The sequence below is a fragment of the Taurulus bubalis genome (assembly GCF_910589615.1).
Source record: "Taurulus bubalis genome assembly, chromosome: 9".
NCBI classification, from domain to species: Eukaryota; Metazoa; Chordata; class Actinopteri; order Perciformes; family Cottidae; genus Taurulus; species Taurulus bubalis.
The window spans coordinates 27,341,646-27,351,881 of NC_136597.1; positions in this window are offsets into that span (position 1 = coordinate 27,341,646).

Sequence of the window (10,236 nt, forward strand, 5' to 3'; positions counted from 1 at the left end):
CATGACTACAAAGTGGCACAACATGACTACAAAGAGACACAACATGACTACAAAGAGACTCAACATGACTACAAAGAGACACAACATGACTACAAAGACACTCAACATGACTACAAAGAGACTCAACATGACTACAAAGCGGCACAACTAGACTACAAAGAGACACACCATGACAACATGACTACAAAGAGACACAACATGACTACAAAGAGACACAACATGACTACAAAGAGACTCAACATGACTACAAAGAGACACAACATGACTACAAAGAGGCACATCATGACTACAAAGAGACACAACATGACAACATGACTACAAAGAGACACAACATGACTACAAAGAGACTCAACATGACTACAAAGTGACACAACATGACAACATGACTACAAAGAGACACAACATGACTACAAAGAGACTCAACATGACTACAAAGTGACACAACATGACAACATGACTACAAAGAGACACAACATGACTACAAAGAGACACAACATGACAACATGACTACAAAGAGACACAACATGACTACAAAGAGACACAACATGACTACAAAGTGACACAACATGACTACAAAGAGACACAAAGCAACTACAAAGAGACACAACATGACTACAAAGAGACACAACATGACTACAAAGTGACACAACATGACTACAAAGAGACTCAACATGACTACAAAGAGACACAACATGACTACAAAGAGACACAACACGACTGCAAAGAGACTCAACATGACTACAAAGAGACACAACATGACTACAAAGACACTCAACATGACTACAAAGAGACTCAACATGACTACAAAGAGACACAACATGACTACAAAGAGACTCAACATGACTACAAAGACACTCAACATGACTACAAAGAGACTCAACATGACTACAAAGAGACACAACATGACTACAAAGACACTCAACATGACTACAAAGAGACTCAACATGACTACAAAGAGACTCAACATGACTACAAAGCGGCACAACATGACTACAAAGAGACTCAACATGACTACAAAGAGACTCAACATGACTATAAAGAGACACAACATGACTACAAAGAGACACAACACGACTACAAAGAGACACAACATGACTACAAAGAGACACAACATGACTACAAAGAGACACAACATGACTACAAAGAGACACAACATGACTACAAAGTGACACAACATGACTACAAAGAGACACAACATGACTACAAAGAGACTCAACATGACTACAAAGAGACTCAACATGACTACAAAGAGACTCAACATGACTACAAAGAGACACAACATGACTACAAAGAGACTCAACATGACTACAAAGAGACTCAACATGACTACAAAGAGACACAACATGACTACAAAGAGACACAACATGACTACAAAGAGACACAACATGACTACAAAGAGACTCAACATGACTACAAAGAGACACAACATGACTACAAAGAGACTCAACATGACTACAAAGAGAGGATAAACACCTGTAAAGACCTGTTTTCTACTGTCAACAAATCAAATGTGAGCTAAACTTCTCACATGTTTCACCTTCAGCCTCAAGTGTGTGTGTGTGTGTGTGTGTGTGTGTGTGTGTGTGTGTGTGTGTGTGTGTGTGTGTGTGTGTGTGTGTGTGTGTGTGTGTGAGTGAATCCTTAAAATCCCATAATTCAACATGGTTGAATTCAGACCCCACGGCCTTGGCTGAGGACGTTCCCTCCAGCTTCTGATCCCCTGCGAGGTCAGCGGGTCTTAGAGCGAGACTCTGGGGACCGGCTGGAGAAGAAGTTAGCGAGGTCACGTTCTCATAGTATCTGACTCATTTCATCTCCTCAAAAGTTCTCATTGATGAGCCGATGAGGTTTGAAGCCTCCTCACCAGGATAACTCGGCAAAAAATAAAATGTAATCGCTGTGAAAAGGGCCGATAATCAGGACTGGAATTCCAGGGGAGTGTGATCACGGCCAGACTGGCGTTGAAAGCCCATATCTGAGGCTTAGTGGGGAACCACAAGTCCCACAAGGACACGGGAGGTTGGAGGTGGATGTGGGTTTTTTCCGGAAGAAAGAAGTTAAACTCCTTTTATATATATATATATATATACACACACACACACACACACACACACACACACACACACACACACACACACACACACATAGCATCAAAATCAAACCAAAAACATGCAAATAAATCGGCACTAAGAAGTGTTCTCAGTCATCATTCTCAACCTTGTGATGGGGCTGCAGCAGGAATACTCCACTTGCTTTGCACCTTTTGGCCAAACAACAGGAGGCCAGTTAATAAAACAAACATTAATAATTTTCATCAGACACAATGAATGAACATAAAAGGCCCACCGCTCATTTCCTTTAGGACATTTGGGACATTTGGGCACGCTCCCCTGGAACAAGCTCATTAGTCTATTTGATGCTTTGTATGCACTCTGGTACCTTATTTACTTTACTTACTTATAAGAAAACATTAAACAAAAATAGTATTAATATCTCTGCTGGGGGAAATTGTTTTGTGTGTGTGTGTGTGTGTGCCAGTGTGTGTGCATCTCCGTGTCTGTCCATGGTGCATCTTGCATACTGCTGCACCTAACGGACACTTTATGGCTGCATCTTTGTGTGATGCCGTGTTATAAAGCAAGTATAAAGCAGAACTCGTGGTTATTTCAATGGTGAATGGCGGAAATAGTAACTGTTTCCACGGAGTAAAGCCACAGAGATAAGCCACGCCCCCTTTCCTCGGCGAAAAAGCAAATTAACCACATAAAGTCGGGCGAATAAAGTCAGGCGAAGAAGAACGCAGCATAAAAGGAGAGGTTGAGGGAGCACTCAGAGTCCTTGTCTGGGAACCACGAATGCCCAACATGTAAACCTGCTGGTGATTGTACGGGAAAAGTCAGTGGATCCTCTGGGGATCACGAATGTCTGCACAAACCTCCATGACTCCTAACCTATCGGTGCACATTGCCATATAGGCATATGACAATGTGCCTGCAGAGCACAATCGCCTCACTAGAGCCCCACCCTGACTTCACCCTGACTCCCACGTGCAGGTTCACCCCCCCGCCGCGAGCCCTGGTCCCTCTGCGTCCGCCGCCCGCATTTCAACGAGGCCGCTATTGAACTGGCACAAAGCAGACTCCACCAGATACCGTCAGGAGGTGTGGACATGCCGTCTCACTCGTCCCCGTGGCGCCGCCTCCCTCCACCTTCATGCGCTGCCAAGAAGACATTTCTCACACTGATCCTCACAGAAGAGAAGGACGCCATCACTCAGCGTGGCGCCGCCAAACAAAAATGATACTCGCACACAAAAGTTCTGCGCTTTGTCTTTCCGCATCTTTAACGCCTCGATTATTGTCCAAGTGGCGGCGGCGTAATGAGTATCCGAGGTGACTCACCCGGCGGCTCGAGGGGAGAGTCACCCAGCGGGTGCTTTCAGACGCAGGGGAACTTGGGAGCTGCTTTGGTCCCCGGAGGTGATGAGTGGCTCCAGTGTCGACTCAATGGCCATTCAGGTTCTAGAGAACGGGGACTTAAAAAAAAAAAAAACATTCGGTTTGATCCTCTGACGGGCCTCATCATCGGCACAATTATTCGGTGCTGGTAGTGGGGCCTTGTGTGTGTGTGTGTGTGTGTGTGTGTGTGTGGGAGGGGGGATGCAGACTCTATGATAATTATGAGCTCCATCAAGTACAAGATATGTGAAGCATGCCGAAGTTCAAAGAACAAGACCAGAAAGTATTTATAGGGATTTCGTTGCTGCAAATAAAGAAGACAAAGACACTGGCGAGATTTTAAATTTGTCCGATCTGTATGGATAGATGGAACATGGAAGAGAAGGTGAGTCAGGTTTTGTTTTCAGACATTAATTATCCTTTCACAGCTGTAATGCTGCGTTCACACCAAAAATGCAAAAAAAAAAAAAAAAATTGCAAATATTCCGCGCCAGTAGATTGCATGCAAAGTCAATGCACAGACGCGAATGGTTGCGAAGAACGCAAATGACAAGTATGAAGCAGAACTAGTGGTTATTTTAATGGTGGATGCCGGAAATAGTAGCTGTTTTTACAGAGATAAGCCACGCCCCCTTTCCGACATGCAAAAGCAAAAAAGCGGGTGAAGCGGGTGAAGTGGGTGAAGCGGATGCAGACACGGGGCTTCAGGTGTCGGCATCGCCCCGAAGACTCAAGTCTCTTCAAGAGGAAGCTGCAGGTCACAATGTTGGCGGTAGAGGGCGGTGTACCTCAAGAATCTACCTGTGAAAAACCCACCTGAGCACCCCTGTTGGCTGCTGGGCCGCTGGCTCAACCGCCGCCATGTTGAGAGCCGTGTGGAACCAACAGATATGCTCTGAATTTTGTAGTGAGCGCCTTTAAAAAGGTTACTTGCTTGTTTTTAGCTTCATAGATATAATATTTCCATTTTACGCAACTTCATAATTCTATTTGACCACATTACTTTTATAAAGTAAGAACACTTTTACCTGCAAAGGGTCTAAAAGCTCCTCACCGATGTGAGCCTAGACCTTCTGCACATAATGGAGGTTTCATTTGGGATCAGACGCAGAGAACAAGACTTCAGGGACTAAAGAATCCTTTCAGCCAGACTCCTCGCTGCTTGAACTGAATTCTTGAACCTGCTAAAGCTCACAATCATCCCACCATCTGTGATCATATTTAACAAACCACTCTTTCTCTCTGTCTCACAATTCCTCCGTCTCCGGGTATTAAATGACATGCTATCTCTTTTTCTTTGTGTTCTTCACTGGCAGTGTGAACGGGAATGAGTCAGACAGTGATACTGACCTCATTCCTCTGACAAGCAGAAAGGTATTTATTTTACAAATAGTCTTAGCTCGCCATCTAGTGGTGAGAGGCATGGCAGCACAATGTGGCAGCATCTCATGTCCCTCAGATGTTTGTGATCAGATAAAATAAGATAATCCATTATTAGTCCCTCACTGGGGACATTTACAGGATTACAGCAGCAGGCAGTAAAGTGCACACAAGAGAAAAAAATGCTTATTATTATTATTATTGGACATTAACGTTCCAGAGTTCGATGATGCAGGCTTTACAGAAGTTGTGTCCACATGGTGTGGCGACTGGATCAGTGAACACATCCAGACAGATGGAGCACAGAAACTGATCTTCAGTCATCTGCATGCTGACAGCAGACATATCGACAGTCTGAGGACAAACAGAGGGAAAAAACAAAACAATAATGATATATCTTTCAATTATTTGTTTAATAAAATCAAACTATGATCAGTGGAATATACGAAAAATCATCATTAATGCTGTTGGGATATTGCACCGCACAAAAAACACTCTGCACTCTTCTCTGTTCAAATTGCAGCGCAACTCGTTGTGCAACTGCCTCGACAGGTTTCTTGTCGACACAGTTTGTATAAGTACTTGTACAGTTGTAAGTACTTGTACAGTTGTAAGTACTTGTACAGTTGTAAGTACTTGTGCCCATCTGTGCGCTTCTCAGATGGTTCTGTGTAACAAACTATGTGACGGGTCATGTTACAGAAAACTACAAAATGTGTACCTTGCACCGACCTAAATGAGGTGCCGGAAGCAGCTGCCGTGGTGCCGGAAGCAGCTGCCGCGGTGCCGGAAGCATAAAGTGTGTATCGTTGCCACGACAAGTGCCAACTGACATAGGAATATATTAGCTTAATATAAACGAGTAGCCATACTATTACAACTCGGCATTATATTTTTAAAACTATCAACAGTCATACCTTCCAGGGCCTTAAGCAAGTTGCGGCACCGCTCTCTCAAACACAGGCAGCTGCCTCATAAACTAGTGGCACATGAGTGGCAACCTATAAGTGCCCCGCCACCTGAGACGTGCCGCCGGCAATGCTGCCTCTACAGTAGTGGCAGCTGCCGGCACGTAGTGGCAGCTCGTAGAGGCACCTCCGGCGCCGCAGCAGTGCTACAAGAAGTGCCTGTACAAGCTGCCGGTGCCACGATTTTATGGAGCTAAATCCAGTTCATATGTATTGTTCATTTGAAAATAAGATTTGAACTTGAAAAATCAAAATTTTGATATTGAACTTTGAAAAATATTTTTTTCAGTAACAGATTTTATATTTTCAACTTTCACTCCTTACCCTGTGTTCACAGTGGTGTGAAACGTCAGATATTATAGTGTCATTTTTGAACGGCAAAATCCGGCATAGTGTTTTGCTCCTATACTGTCATTCATGCAACGTATGGTCTAAAACCGCAGCTACACATAACTGTGTCACTGGCGTCAATTAGGTTTACTGCCAATCCCGTGAATACGCTGTGTGAAGGTATAGTGAGTCATAATGCTCACGGTACCCACGGTACCTGAAGGCAACGTGGTTGAGGCTGGTTCTCAGCCTTCATTGTTAAGCTGTCACTCATGAGACCACGCCCCTGCAGTTGAAACCACGCCCCCATGCCAGATCCAGGCCAAAAGTCTGAACCTAAAAAAAAAACCGATATGAATCTGAAAGCATGTTTTGAACCTGAAAAAAAAACGATCTGAATCTTGAAAAAAGATTAGAATCCAAAAAAAAAGAGATTTGACACTGTAAAATTAAAGAGTGAAAGTTGAAAATATAAAATCTGTTACTGAAAACTGAAAAAAAATAATATTTTTCAAAGTTCAATATCAAAACTTGATTTTTCAGGTTCAAATCTTATTTTCAAATGAACAATACATATGAACTGGACTTAGCTCCATACCATTTGAGCTTGCCCTCTCGTGGGTTGATGGAAACTTTGGACGCGGTCGTCCTGATTCCATCTGAATAGATCATGGTCTTATGGGGAGAGTAAAACTAAATCCATGTTCACGTTGATGTGAGTGGATGGAGGATGTTGCTGGTATGTTGTTAAGGTAAGTAGCTCACTCTTCTGGGTGTGCACAAGGCGCTGTTGCATGATCTCTGTTCTGTCGCCGAGAGCAGGACCGAAGTGTGAGGTAGGAGCTCATTCATGGAAGAGCAGTCAGCAGCACGGTTGAGGTGTTTTTCAGCTCCTACATTCTGCAACATAGCTGAGAAAAAGGTTTGCCCTGAGTGGAAATTTCTGTAAATATAATCATCTGCCCTGTCAGACAACAGCAACAACCACAGTAGAAGAAAAGGGTTTGAAGTTCACTTCACCAAAGGGTGTAACGGTTGTAAAAGGTTTATTATACGCCTTTATCGGCAATACAAGATAACATCACATACTGTACTCTGTACTCTGGACAACACAAGGAGCATCCAACACATTTAGCTTATGCAGTATATATATATATATATATATATATATATATATATATATATATATATATATATATATATATATATATATATATATGTATATATATATACATATATACATATGTATATATATATATGACACATATGATTCTTTACTGTTTTTATTACTATTTTACTGTTTATTTATATTACTTGTTTTTATTTTATTTTACTATGTGTCTCTTGTGTGCATTTGTGTCTGCTTCTGTAATCCTGCAATTTCCCCACTGTAGGACGAATGAAGGATTATCTTATTTTATACTGTGTGTATATATATATATATATATATATATATATATATATATATACATATATATATATATATATATATATATATATATATATATATATATATATATATATATATATATATATATATATATATGTGTGTGTGGTAAAACAGACTCAGTTACTAAGATGTTAGAGCATAAAAACAGATTTTTCAATCACAGTTTAAAGGTCGGCAACCAGAGTGAAGTCACTGTTTTAGTTTTTTACCTGTTTTGTAGTTCTGACAAAATGTCCATGTTTTAATCTAATATTACACAACTCCATGACATTATATTTTTAAAATGTTAAAACAGATGGAAAGAAGTCAGATTCTGGTTTTAATAAATGTTGACCAACTATTTGCTCACTACATGTTGTCTCTGTAGAACAGTGATCTTACCTGAGAGAAGAAAAGCTGAAGGTGAATGTTCCTCCTGAACAGAGAGACTTGTCTGACTGCAGCTCTGCGTCTCTCTGACTACCTTTACTTTCACTGGAGGAAACGTGACGTTGAAGCTCTCCTCTTTCAGCGTTGCTCCTCCTCTCAGTGAAGCTCTGGGACTGAGCTTTTATTGCTTCATTGGGAAGTTTTATCATCAGGAGAAACCTTCTGATTGGACCACAGCAGTGGATCACAGGGCTTCTGAGTCTCTTTATGAAAGTAGTTCAAGTACAATACTCAGTCATCAGTGACATCAGAGTACTTGTACCTCTTAGCCTCAGATGTATCTGTGCTCTGTTTCATGCATTCTGCTTCAGCATCAGACTGTAGGGTTTTATTCATGTCCTCATCAGAACACAGGCTGCAGTTTGTCATGACCTCCTCTAGAGGGCGCCCTCCCATCTCATTTATCTCTGGTTTAGTGTCCCATCGGCTGCTCCAACAACTCCAACCTGAAACATCAGCACATCATCTCACAGCCATCTATCTGACACGTGATGGGTGATGGAGCTCGTCAGCTCAGGTCAGTCTGAGAACAGCTGATGGGTTTTAATCACATGACTTGGTCTCATTAGAAACAGCATCAGCTGTTTGTGTTTATCTCTGATAATCAAAAACCAAATACATTAATCAGACATGAAGCTGTATTTAGCCTTTTTTTATTCAAAAATAAAAAAGAGAGAGAAGCTAAATAGTTTTGTCGTATCAAAAACTGTTCTTCAGTCATTTGTACCTATAAAACACTTTTTATGTTCAACAAAAGGTTTTGACTTTAGCACCAAGACATTAAAAAAAAAAATACAAAAATGTCATATTCTTGAGTTCATTGTTTTTAATGACAGGTAATGCATTTATAATAAAGTGCATGAGATAATATCAGTTATTACATATATTTGTTTAAGTATCAGTGTAAGAAACATTTACAGAAAGAAAATAAACTATCTACACCGTATGTCATAAAAAATGAAATACATGTATTACAATAAATGAACACAACCTCTTCTGTAGAGAATCCAGTGGTTGTTCTACTCAGTGTGATTGACAGGAGAGATGATCAGAGGAGCAGTGTTTTACCACCAACATTAAAACATGGACAACATAATGGGTAGAGTTTCTCAGTGAAGCAGCAGCCAGTAAAGGAGTAGATAAGAGCTGCAGCATCAACGTCATAGAAGGAGACCAGACCCTCCTCATAGTCCACAAACACCCCCACCTTCTGAGGATGAGGCTTCAGGGAGAGACGGACTGGAGAGCTTTGTACTCATTCTTATTCCTCAACATTATCACCCAGAAACCTTTGTGAGGAGACGCTGTGATGTCTCCCTTCCTGTTGATTGAGACAACAAACTTGCACCAAACGGCATCAAAAATACCCACGTTTATTATTGTTTCGCTTTAATGCAAACAAATACGCTGTTAAATAACACGACTGAACAGGTTGCATTCTTCAAATACCTCCTCTCTTCAATTCGGCTCACGTGCCAATGATTAAAAATGGCTTAATAATTAATACGCAGAGACATAAACCTAAAATAGGTGTTGACGCTTTTATTTTGAAGGACGCCTGGCACCGGAAGCTGCTCACTCGATGGCTGAACCTCCGCGCTGCAGAGCTGTGTGTCCCTGGCCCCGCTGTGAACCCGTTTTACGACGCAGTTCGTTGCTGTGAAAGAGAAAGATGTCTCAAGTCCAAATGCTGCGGTGCTTCATGAGCCAGCGGCTCAGCGCGGCCGCGGAGGACATCTGCGAGCTGTTCGAGAGGACGATAGCGGAGTACGAGGCGAAGCTGCAGCTCAGCGCGAAGGAGAACCACCGGCAGCAGCGGCTGCTGGGCGCGGCGTACAACCCGGAAGTCCGGTTGGACCGAGCAGGTTGTTCTCTTTGCTTCATTTTATCTTTGATCTGCATCTTCAGTACCTTTACTACACTGTGTTCGTGTTGGAGGGTGTACTTTTTACTGTACTACGACTCAGAGGTACATGGTGTACTTTTTACTGTACTACGACTCAGAGGTACATGTACTTTTTACTGTACTACGACTCAGAGGTACATGTACTTTTTACTGTACTACGACTCAGAGGTACATGTACTTTTTACTGTACTACGACTCAGAGGTACATGTACTTTTTACTGTACTACGACTCAGAGGTACATGTACTACGACTCAGAGGTACATGTACTTTTTACTGTACTACGACTCAGAGGTACATGTACTTTTTACTGTACT